The sequence below is a fragment of the Myodes glareolus genome, chromosome 27, assembly GCF_982192425.1.
Source record: "Myodes glareolus chromosome 27, mMyoGla1.1, whole genome shotgun sequence".
NCBI classification, from domain to species: Eukaryota; Metazoa; Chordata; class Mammalia; order Rodentia; family Cricetidae; genus Myodes; species Myodes glareolus.
The window spans coordinates 44,353,404-44,365,727 of NC_142052.1; the positions used below are offsets into that span (position 1 = coordinate 44,353,404).

The window sequence follows — 12,324 nt, forward strand, 5'->3', positions numbered from 1 at the left end:
CAGCACAAAGACCTAAAAGTAAAACTCTTAGGAGAGAATATAAACAAATCTTTATGACTTATATTTGTTGATTTTGCTTTTGGAGGCAGGGTGTTTATATTTGGCCCAGGCTGTCCTGGAACCTCAGCTCTCGGTGTGTTGGCCTCCCAAGTACTAGAATTTCAAGTTTCCACGACCCCACCCAGCTTGGATTAGATCAATGGTGGACTTCCAGGTATGACACCAAAAGCAGAAATAATCAAAGGAAAATTGAAAATCTGGAGTTCATCAAAAGTTTAACTTTTGCTGTTCAAAAGACAGCAAAAAGAATGAAATATTTGAAAATAATACATTTGCCAAAGACCTAAAATCAAAATATATAGAGAAATTTATTACAACTCAGCAATAAAAAGAAAAACCAATTTAAAAATGACCAATAGAGCAATCACTTAGCACATATTGGAAGGATACAGCAAAGATTATTATAGCCCCTGTGCAAGGCTGACATGAAAATCTGTGAAGCATTACATAGTTTTTATGCTGAGGCCATCCCCATGCTGTAGGCCTCTATCAAGAACATGAAGTGAGAGGTCACCCTGACTTGTCCAGCATCTTGCCACCAAAGCACTTCAGAGAGCTTTGTCTTTGACTTGCTTTGATGGTGAGTGTTCTCCCAGCATCCACAGCCCTAAGAAAGAGTGTCTGGTCTGTTAATGATAACAATAAAGCAGACTCTGATTTTCTTTTTGGAAACTGTCCTGAGCCGGGCACTCAAGTTAATCCCAGCACTCAAGATTGAGGCCAGCCTGGTCTACAGAGCAAGTTCCAGGACAGGCTCCAAAGCTACACAGAGAAACCCCGCCCTGAAAAACCAAATAAATAAATGAAAGTAAAAACTGTCCTGTGGGCGTAGGTATTATTTTCTCAATGAAAATGCACAAATGGCTATGAAAAGATGCTCAACATCACCTGCCATCACTAGCCAAAAGGACAAGTGGGCTCGGTGTGCAGGCCTTGGCCTATATTAGTGCCAGCCTATGCTGTATAAGGAGAACTTGTCTTGGGGAAAAACCAGCAATGACAACAGGGACTAAAGCATGTGCAGAGGTCTGGGTTTGATCTCAAACACTGCAAAAAAAATTTTTTTTAAAGAAAATTACAAAGAGATACCACTTTATACCCACTGAGATGGCTAACTGTATAAAAGATGATAACCAGTAGTGGAAAGCCTGTGGAGAAATTGAAACACACATACACAGGAAGTAGAAATATCTTTAAACTGTGAAACGTAACCATATGACCTAGCAATTCTTCTCCCACATACTCAAGAGATGCAAACACACAGCCACACAAAAACAAGTGCACAAAGGTTCACACAACTTTATTCATAACAGCTGATTGTCGAGTAATAAATGGATGATTTAATCTTAGGTAGATGGAGAGATGGCTTAGTGGTGAAGAGCACCGGCTGCTCTTCCAGTGGACCCAGGTTTGATTGCCAGCACCTACATGGGAGATAACAACCATGTAACTCCAGTTCCAAAGGATCCACTATCTTCTGGCCTCTACAAGCATTATACACACAGAGTAAACATACACATGCAGACAAAACACACACATAAAATAAATTTTTAAGAAAAGCATGCACCAAAGACTTTTCATATATATGTGTTCATGTTCAGTAAGATAGCTTATTGGGTAAAGGTGCTTGTTACCAACTCAGAGGATGTAAGTTTGATCTCTAGGACCAACGTGGGAAAAGGAGAAAAACAATTTCCTCAGGTTATCTGTAGACAACAGGAACATTCCTTTACATTGTGTGAACATGTGTCACTGTGATTGGTTCAATAAAAAGATCAATGGCCTTTAGCTAGGCAGGAAGAGGTCAGACAGGTCTTGTGGAAAAGAAAGGCAGAGTTGTTGGCCAGGCACAAAGGAAACAAAATAGGCAAATGGAGATGAGGTAACGAGCGTGTGGAAGAATGCAGCTTAAAAAATATTAATTTGAATTTTAAGAGCTAGTTAAAAACAAGCTTAAAGTCAAGCTTTCTCTCTCTCTCTCTCTTTTCTTTCTTTTTTTTTTTTTCGGTTTTTGGAGACAGGGTTTCTCTGTAGCTTTGGGCCTGTCCCAGAACTAGCTCTTGGAAACCAGGCTGGCCTTGAACTCACAGAGATCCACCTGCCTCTGCCTCCCGAGTGCTGGAATTAAAGGTGTGTGCCACCACCACCCAACAAGCCAAGCTTTCATAATTAATAATAAGCCTCTGTGTCTTTTATTATGAGCCGGAGGCCCAAAAGAAAAATCTGTCTACATTTGTCTTCTGAACTTCACATATACATGTGCACATACATAAATAAATATAATTTTTAAAAAAAACCTTAATATGATGGAACATTATTGGGGTTATAAAAAGTGAAGTGCTTATACATGCCGCACTATGGATGAACTTTGACTCACTATGCAGAGTGAAAGAAGGCAACTCCCAAACATAATTCAATTATATGACATGTTCTGATAGTCGAGTCAATGACGACAGATAGTAGATGACTGAGACTGCACTGTACCAGCCTCTTACCAGGGCCAGAGACTAAGGAGCAAGTAGAGAACAACACAGTCTCACTATGTAACCCATGCAAAATACAGGATCAGGGGCCAGCTGAGTGATTCAGCAGGACTTGCAAATGTAACAACTTAAGTTTGATCCCTGGGACCCACATGGTAGAAAGAGAGAACTGACTCCTACCTGTTTGCTCCGGCTTCCATACATAGGCCATGCTCCATGCATGCCCACACACTTATAAATAAATGTAATTTAAAATTTCTTGGGTGGGGCTGGAGAGATGGCTCAGAGGTTAAGAGCATTGCCTGCTCTTCCAAAGGTCCTGAGTTCAATTCCTGGCAACCACATGGTGGCTCACAACCATCTGTAATGGGATCTGGTGCCCTCTTCTGGCCTGCAGGCATGCACACAGACAGAATATTGTATACATAATAAATAAATATTTTAAAAAATAAATAAATAAAATAAAATTTCTTGGGTGGGTGGGCTGGAGAGATGGCTCAGCGGTTAAGAGCACTGCCTGCTCTTCCAAAGGTCCTGAGTTTAATTCCTGGCAACCACATGGTGGCTCACAAAACACAGCATGTGGGCTGGAGAGGTGGCTCAGAGGTTAAGAGCACTGCCTGCTCTTCCAAAGGTCCTGAGTTCAATTCCCAGCAACCACATGGTGGCTCACAACCATCTGTAATGGGGTCTGGTGCCCTCTTCTAGCCTGCAGGCATACACACAGACAGAATATTGTATACATCATAAATAAATAAATATTTAAAAAAACACAGCATGTAAAATAAATAAATCTTTTTTTAAAAAAACATAAAATTTCTTACAATAATGTAAGTTAGATTCAATGGAAAGGGAAGAGGAGACAAGAAAGAAAATGAGGTAGATGGATATGTTCAAAGTACATTAAAAACATATATGGAAATGTTCCAATTAAGCCTATTTGCACAATTAATATATGATGTTTTATAAATCTAAAAGATTGCTTGTTCAACAGGAGTTTTTGCTTTCATTTTGGTTTGTTCCATTTTGAGACAGACTCCCACTATGTAGTCCTAGCTGGCCTGGAATTTACAATGTAGAGGAATGCATATGCAAAGATCTACCTGCCTCTTCCTCCTGAGTACTGACTGGGGTTTAAGGGACTTGTTACCATGCCTGGCTGCTTGTTTGTATTTTGGAACATGTTCTCATTATATAGCCTTTAGTTGACTTCAGATTCATGATAGAGATAAGTTATCCTCAAACTTGTAGAAACCATCCTGCCTTCCTCCACCTCTCAAGTGCTAGAATTAGGTGTGCTCTACGATGTCCAGAAAAACAAATCCATTAACAGTATCTATACTACAGACTGAAGGGTGTTTATTGGTGAGCACTGACTACTAAGCAAGGCAGGCTTTGAAAAGACTAACGCTTTGTTTGCAACTATGTAAGAAGAGTGTATCTGCAGCTGTTGTGTTTTTAACTATGGATTTGCAAGCAATCCCAAAGTCCTCATTTATGCCCTTGGTTAGCTCTGCCTTAAAAGCACAAAACAGGTCTGATCCCTGCGGGGTCTCCTCCCAACATCCAATTGTTTATCCCACCTGCCTCAAGCTCAGACCCAATCTTTTGTGTTTTTTCAGAAATAGCCACCATACTAAGTAAAAATGGCTGTATTTCTTCACAAAGAATATTCAAATGATGTCATTTAGTATTGAAACTTAACAAAATTAATGTTGGAATTTCTTGCTGGTGTTTTAACAAATTACCACAAACCGTGACTGGAATCTGAAGTCTGTAATGCTTGCTATTTTAGGGAAGAACTAAATTGGTAGGGAAAGCAACAGGAACTGGTAGAAGGAAACAAGTTTATTAAAAAGCTAGCTCTGGCAGTCAGGCGGTGGTGGCACATGACTTTAATCTCAGCATTTGAGAGGCAGAGGCAAGCAGATCTTTGAGAGTTCAGGGCCAGACTGGTCTACAGAGCAAGTTCCAGGACAGCCAAAGTCATTACACAGAGAAACCCTGTCTCAAAAAGCAAAAAACAAAACAAAACAAAACAAAACAAAAGCCACCTCTGAGGCAGGCAGTGGTGGAACACACCTTTAATCATTTAATTCCAGCATTTAGGAGGCAGAGGTAGGCAGATCTCTGAGTTTGAGGACAGCCTGGTCTACAGAGTGAATTCCAGGGCAATCAGATCTATTACAGAAGGAAACAATCTCAGAAAGAAAAACAACAACATCAAAAAAGTCATCTCTGTAGCCAGGTTTGGAGGTGAGGTGGTACATGCCTACTTTCAATTTCTCTGCGGAATCTCAAAATGGAAACACAGCAGTAGTAAGCTTTCATATTCTGAACAAGAGAGAGAAAAGAAAGATTTAGAAGTCATTAGCATCTCAGAGTTACTGAATGACAGATCATCTTCCTGTTACTTGTCCATTACTGTAACACACACCTGAAATAATCAACTTATAAGAAGAAAAGGTTTAGCCAGGGGTGGTGGCTCATACCTTTATTCTCAGCACTTCGGAGGCAGAGGCAGACACATCTCTAAATCTAAGACCAACTTGGTCTACAGAGAAAGTTCTAGAGCAGTCAAAACTACAGAGAAATCCTGTCCCCCCCCCCCAAAAAAAAGTTATTTGTTTGTTTGTTTCTTTTTTAGGCAGGGTTTCTCTGTGTGGTCCTGGCAGTCCTGGAACTCACTTTGTAGACCAGGCCGGCCTCAAACTAAGAGATCCTCCTGCTTTTGCCACCCAAGAGCTGGGATTAAAGGTGTGCACCCCCTTCGGTGGTCTGAACAGGTTAATTTTGACTCATGGTTTCAGAGGGTCTAGTCCATGGTCAGTTGCACATTCTGCTTGCTTTTGAGCTGAGGTGAGGTCGCACAACATCATGGACTCATGTAGAACCAACCATTTGACTAAAAAACCAGGAAAAAAGGAGGGACTTGGTTCCCACTTTCACTTAAGGACCTCTCCTTAAAACTAAACCTCTTAAAGTTTCTACTGCCTTCCACTGTTGCGGCTAACCCCATTGAGCCTTTAATACATATGCCTTTGAAGGGCATTTAAGGTCCAAATTACAGGGACAGCATGGCGGCATGTGCTTTTAATCTTGGCACTCTGGAGGAAAGGCAGACAGAAGATTGCTGTGAGTTCACGGCCCACCTGGTGCACACATAGCAGGTTCCAGGAAAGCCAGAGCTACACAATGAGGCTATCTCAAAATGAAAAGGAGGGTGGGGCAGCAATAGACAGACTACTCAGTAGTTAAGAACTCTTACTGCTCTTGCAGGAAAGAGGAGTTCCCAGTACCAAACACGTGGCTCACAATCACAGGAGCTGATGCCCTTTGGCCTTTGACCTCTATGGACATCTACTTGTCCATGGTGCACATAAACATACTTAGGTTCACACATACACAAATAAAGGATAAATCTTTTTAAAATCCAACTACAAAAAAAATTCCAAACTACAACGTTTACACATTTAATGACTAGCACCCCGTTTTAGAGTCTTGCATATGTATTGTATGTACACAAATAGCCACACTCAAGCATATATATGTGTATGTGTATACATGTATACACAAACATATCCTGTAAAATAGCATTTAACTTCATTTCATAAGATAAGAAAATGGGGGCAAAGCCGGGCGGTGGTGGCGCACGCCTTTAATCCCAGCACTCGGGAGGCAGAGACGGGCAGATCTTTGTGAGTTCAGGGCCAGCCTGGTCTACAAGAGCTAGTTCCAGGACAGGCACCAAAGCTACAGAGAAACCCTGTCTCGAAAAACCAAAAAAACAAAAAACAAAAAAAAAAAAAAAAAGAAAAAAACAAAAAAGAAAAAAAAACAAAGAAAATGGGGGCAAAATTGAACAACTTACATAAGTGATTAAATCCTGGTTCTAGTACAGAAGATTTTAATTTTTCATTTTTTGGTGATTTACAACCATAGGGAGGACAATAAAATGGAATTATAAGGCCCCTTATAGCCTATGGAAGTGGCTAGGTGTAGCTGAGTGGTGGAAGGATTGTACAGGACTGGAGTTTGACCCCCAGTAATTTCTACACACACACACATTCACTCACTTACTCACACAGCCTTGAACCCAAACTGATATTCCTACCTTAGCTTCTTAATGTTGGGGTTACAGGCATAAGCCAATACATCCTAAGTGTCTCCTGGTGAACCTGGAGCTTGTTATTGTTAGACTTCCTGGTCAGCAAACTTCAGGAATCCTCCTGCCTCTGCTCCCTCCAGAACTGGGGTTACCAAGGAAGCACCACACCTGGCTTTAATGTGGGTGCTGGGGTCCAGATTCAGCTCTCCATGCTTCTGAAGTAAGCACTTTATCCACTGAGCCACCTCCACAACCTTGATCTCTGTTGCGTTGAGGTGAGGTCTCTTGAATCCTGTGCTGATCTACAACCTGCTCCTTGTATGATCTAGGATGACCTTAAACTTCTGATCACACTGCCTCCATCACCCAATGCTGGGATCACATGTGTGCCCAGGATTTTATGCATGTCATGCAAATGCTCTATCAGCTGAGCTATAACCCCAGTCTCTGTTTCTTAGAAGGTGGAGGCCAGAAGATAAGAATGTTTTTTTTTTCTTTGAAAATTAAAACCGTGTAGCCCTGGCTGTCCTGGAAATTGCTCTGTAGAGCAGGCTGGCCTCAAACTCAAGAGGTCTGCCTACCTCTGCCTCCCAAGTGCTGAGGTTAAAGGTGTGTGCCACCACTACCTGGTTTACATAATATTTTCTTTTTATTTTCTTTTTTTTCTCTTCAAGACAGGGTTTCTCTGTATAGGTCTGGCTGTCCTGGAACTCATTCTGTAGACCATGTTGACCTCCAACTCAGATATCTGCCTGCTTCTGCCTCCCAAGTGCTGGGATTAATGACTTGCATCAACACCACCCAGCTACAATATTTTCTTAAAACTCAAAATTTTACTCTGTATATCGTTCTAGCTTCAAACACAAAATTTGACATGTTGCAGCCAGTTTCATTGTTTCATTTTGTAATATTTACTGTAATCTCTTCTCTGACTCACCAATTATTTAGAAGTTTATTCTGAACTTTTAAAACATGAAGGAATTTCCTATGAATTTATTACTAATGTCTAGCTTAATTTCACTATGATCAAACAACATACTCTATAGAATTTAAAATTCATTGAAATTTGCTCAAGTCCTAGTGTATGGCCAATTTTGGTTAGTGGTATATGTTTACTTTTTTTTTTTTTTTTTTTTGAGACAGGGTTTCTCTGTAGTTTTTGGTGCCTGTCCTGGATATATGTTTACTTTTGAAAAATGTATATTCAGCCAGATGGTGGTAGCACATACCTTTAATCCCAGGACTCAGGAGGCAGAGGCAGGCGGATCTCTGTGAGTTCGAGACCAGCCAGGTCTACAAGTCTACAAGAGCTAGTTCCAGGCAGGACAGGCTCCAAAACTACAGAGAAACCCTGTCTCGTAAAACCAAAAAAAAAAAAAAAAAAAAAAAAAAAAAAGAAAGAAAGAAAGAAAGAAAGAAAAGAAAAGAAAAGAAAAATGTATATTCTTTATGTGCATGATACGATATGTATGTTGCATTGTGTGCTCATGTCTAAGTGTATAGATGTGAGGCCATAGTGGATGTTGGGTATTTCCCTCCATGGCTGTTTGGGTTTCATTCCTGTTGCTGAGATAAAAATACTCAGATTTAAAAAAAGCACCTGAGGGGACATAGTTCCAGGTTATAATCAGTGACTTCAGGGATGTCATAGCAGCAGGCGCTGGAGACAGCTGGTCCCATCACATCACATCCAGCAATTAAAAGAGAGACTACTGCTGCAGAGGACCTGAGTTCAAGTCCCAGCACCCACACTAAAGCTGAAACTCCAGTTCCAGGGGATCTGATGCCCTCTTCTGGACTCCAAAGGTGCCTGTCCTTAAAGATGCATATATCCCAACATAGAATTACACATGTACACATAATTTTAAAAGATTTTTTTTAATGCAGGAAGAAGTCAGGCAGTGGTGGCATACACATTTAATCCCAGCAATTCAGGAGGCAGAGGCTGGTGGATCTCTGTGAGTTTGAGGCCAGTCTGGTCTACAGAGCAAGTTCCAGGACAGCCATTGCTATACAAAGAAACCCTGTCTTGAAAAAACAAAACCAAAAACAAAAATAAAAACAGACAAAAACAAAAAAGCAAAGAGGGTTCAGTGAGATGGCTCTGTGGGTAAAGGTGCTTGTCACAAAGTCTGACAACCTGAGTTTGATTCCTGTAGAACTCTAAAATAACTCTAAAGCCATTTCTGACAACTCTGAGGCCATCTCTGAGGTCTCTCAGCAGTAGTGCCCCCCCCCCAACCAAGGACCTAACAACTACACATGCACACACTGAAATGTTGGGAACTTTCCATCATCTCCCTGAGTCCTTGTGAATGTTCTCCAGATAGAACTCAGTTATTGAATAGGGGCAAAATAACCCTTAGGTGTTGACTCAGTTCCTGGTGTTTTGACTCAGTCCCTGGGAAAGGGGCAAAGTGACCCTCAGATGTTTCCTCTTACCTCATCTGATCTGGCAACCACTCTCCAGCCAATTAGTGGTAATAGCCCTTTTGAATAAACCAATCATAATAGTTAAAGAACAACCCCCAGACACCCCCTTACTTCTGTGGCTTTTTCCTTTAAAAATAGCCTGTACCAGCCATTCGAGGTCTTTCTGACCTCTCAAATGCTGAAAGACTCTGTCATGACAGAATTAATAAAATCCTCATGCTTTTACATCAACTGCAGTAGGAGAGAAGATCTCTTGGGGGCGACTCCTCCTCGGTGACTGGACTCTAGAGTCCAACAATTCCTAGGGCCCACATAGTGGAAACAGAGAACCAACTTCAGTAAGTGGTCTTCTCTCCTCCACAAGCATGCTGTGGTTCTCATGGTAACGTACATGCACACACACACACACACACACACACAGGCAACCCATTCACATACACACATACACACACACACACACATAAATGTAATCTTAAAAAAGAAAAATCTTTTAAAGCAAATTTGGGAGAGGAGTGTTTCATGCACAGGTTTGGAGGCTGGAGGTCCAAGCAGCACAACACAGCTCTTGCAAGGCTTCTCTTGGATAGGTCATCATCTTGGCTGGACCACTTGTACGCTTCTTTGAGGTTTCTAGCCCTCTCCTTAGAAAGTTACCAGGATCTAATCTTGGAGGTTACCTCGATCTAATCTAACTACTTCCCAAAAGCTTTACTCTAAATAGAATGGCTGGGATTACATCTGTACTTTCTTGTCTTTCCTTTTCTTTCTTTTTCTCTTTTTTTTTCTTCTGCCCCCCACCCCCGCCTCAAACAGGGTTTCTCTGGCTGTCCTGGAACTCCCTCTGTAGACCAAGTTGGCCTTGAACTCACAGAAATCCACCTGTCTCTGTCTCTGAGTGCTATGATTAAAGTTGCATGCCACGACTGTGCCCAGCACCTCTATACACATCCCACCAGCACAAAACCCTGGGGATTAGTCTCCTCCACGACAAGTGGACAACTGTGTTTGAACTGCAACACTGGGTTGTTTTTCTTTTCTGAGATTTTTTTGTTTCATTTTTGATTTTTTTGTTTGTTTGTTTTTTTGAGACAGGGTTTCTCTGTGTAACAGCTCTGGCTGTCCTGGAACTCACTTTGTAGACCAGGCTGGCCTCGAATTCACTGAAATCTGCCTGTCTCTGCCTCCCAAATTCTGGGATTGTGGGAATTATGGAAGTGGCAGATACAAATGTTTAGCTGTAAGGAAAAGAATTTTACTTCCTGAAGGCATTCCTTTATTTAAATATTAAAAGAATTACCTAATCAGATCTTATGATGAACAACACCACATAGTTCTTTGGACACAGGCAAGCATAAACTGCAGGTAGAACTCTCTAGGAAATGACACCTACTAAGGACACAAGACATAAAAATAGAAGGAGCCAGAACTATAAAGAGACATAGTTCTTCTAGTTCATCCATCTTCCCACAGTCTTCTCCCAAATCAAGCTATTTTGGTGTTACTCTCTGCCCGCATTATACTGTTAGGCCCTTTCTCTCCTCTCCCTTATCTTTGGTTTCTCTTGTCTTCCTAAATACGATTAATTTAACTGTTCTAATCAACTGTGCTTTTGCCTGCACCCCAGGTTTCCCTTAGAATCCCCTTTTATTTCCTACAGGTCATTCTTTTCAGAACTGGGGTATTGAAATTCAGTCACTGAACATACTTGGTCACACAGGTATCTAAGTATCTAATTTTAGCACTCAGGAGGCCAAGGCTGGAAGACTGTGATTCAAGGCCAAGCTGGGTTAGATACAGAGACCTTGTTTCAAAAAAACCAAAAGAGGGCTGTGACTCTTAGTGGAGTATTTGGCTACCATACACTAAGTCTTGGGTTCCATCCCCAGCAATAATAAACTCAGTGTGGTGTCATATGGCTGTAATCTCAATACTGTGGACATAGAGGTAGGTGGATCTCAGTGAGTTTAGGTGACCATAGCCTACAAATTTCCAGGACTATGGAGAGAGACCCTGTCTTAAACAAACAAAAAACAAAAATTCAAGTTCATTCTCAGTTCATGGGAGTTTGAGGCCAGTTTCAGATACATAAAACCTCATTTCAAAATAAACCCTGCCACTGAGGTTGAAAGTTCCCATAAAACTGAGACAGGCTTAAATTCACGCCTTGAGATCATCTCAAACACAACAAAAAACAGAAGATGTTGGTATCTATAGCTATAAACGAAATGCGCTCAAAACCAGTTTGACCAGAGAAAGAGAACAACCAGGAATGGTCCTGGTATAAAAAGTCACGATGTTGGGACTAGGGATGACTCAGAGGTATAAAAAGTCATGATGTTAGGACTCAGAGGTTAAAAGCACTTGCTGCCCTTGCGGAGGACCGGGTTATGTTCCCAGCACTGAAGTGGCTGCTTACAACTGCCTACAACTCCACTTCCAGGACTCCTGTGGGCTCTAGACACTACACAGTGCACTTATGTACAAAAAAAACAAGACTCATACACGTAAAATAAAAAACAAAGTTTTTTTAATCCTCTGCAAGAAAATATGCTCTCAATCCTTGAGCCATCTGCTAAATAAAACTTTTTTTTTTTTGAAACAGTGTCTCTCTACATATTCTTAAAACTCAATATTCCCGAGTGCTGGGATTAAAGATCTATGCCACAACATCCGGCTAAATAAAAAAAAAGCCTTGGTGTTGTTCTGATGTTTTCTCTTCAAGGCAAGGTTTGAAAGGGAGTAAAGTTTAAAGGCAGTAAATATCAATTTCATTTTTTAGGCGTTTTGAGACAGTTCTCTCCACATAACCCTGGCTATTTTGACTCACTATATAGACCAAACCGACCTCGGACGCATTGATTTGCCAGCCTCAGCTTTGTGGTTGTGAATGCTGGGATTAAAGGTGTGCACCACCACACCAGGCCCTTTTGAAGTTTTAGACTGCATTTATATGCACAGTATTGTTTGTTCTGACGTGAAACAAAATAAACAGCCAAGTCCTGGCCCTTTTAAATTCAGATGCCAACAACAGACACACTGATCCAGTCATCTCTGAAGTTTTCTTTCTTTTTTTATTTTGATTTTTTGAGACAGCGTTTCTCTGTGGTGCCCTGGTTGTTGTGGAACGGACGCTGTACACCAGGCTGTCCTCGAACTCACAGAGATCTTCCTGCCTCCTAAATGCTGATATTAAAGGCGTGCGCCACCACCCGGCTAACTCTGTAATTCTTTAAAGATAAA

General features: G+C 41.2%; 1 non-coding gene across 1 annotated transcript; it reads left to right on the forward strand.

The window, feature by feature from the left end:
• The first annotated feature begins 409 nt into the window (after nucleotides 1-409).
• On the forward strand, nucleotides 410-515 carry LOC125396763 (U6 spliceosomal RNA). Its single transcript, XR_007230893.1, has one exon. It is a non-coding gene; the product is annotated as a U6 spliceosomal RNA (small nuclear RNA).
• The last annotated feature ends 11,809 nt before the right edge of the window (nucleotides 516-12,324 follow it).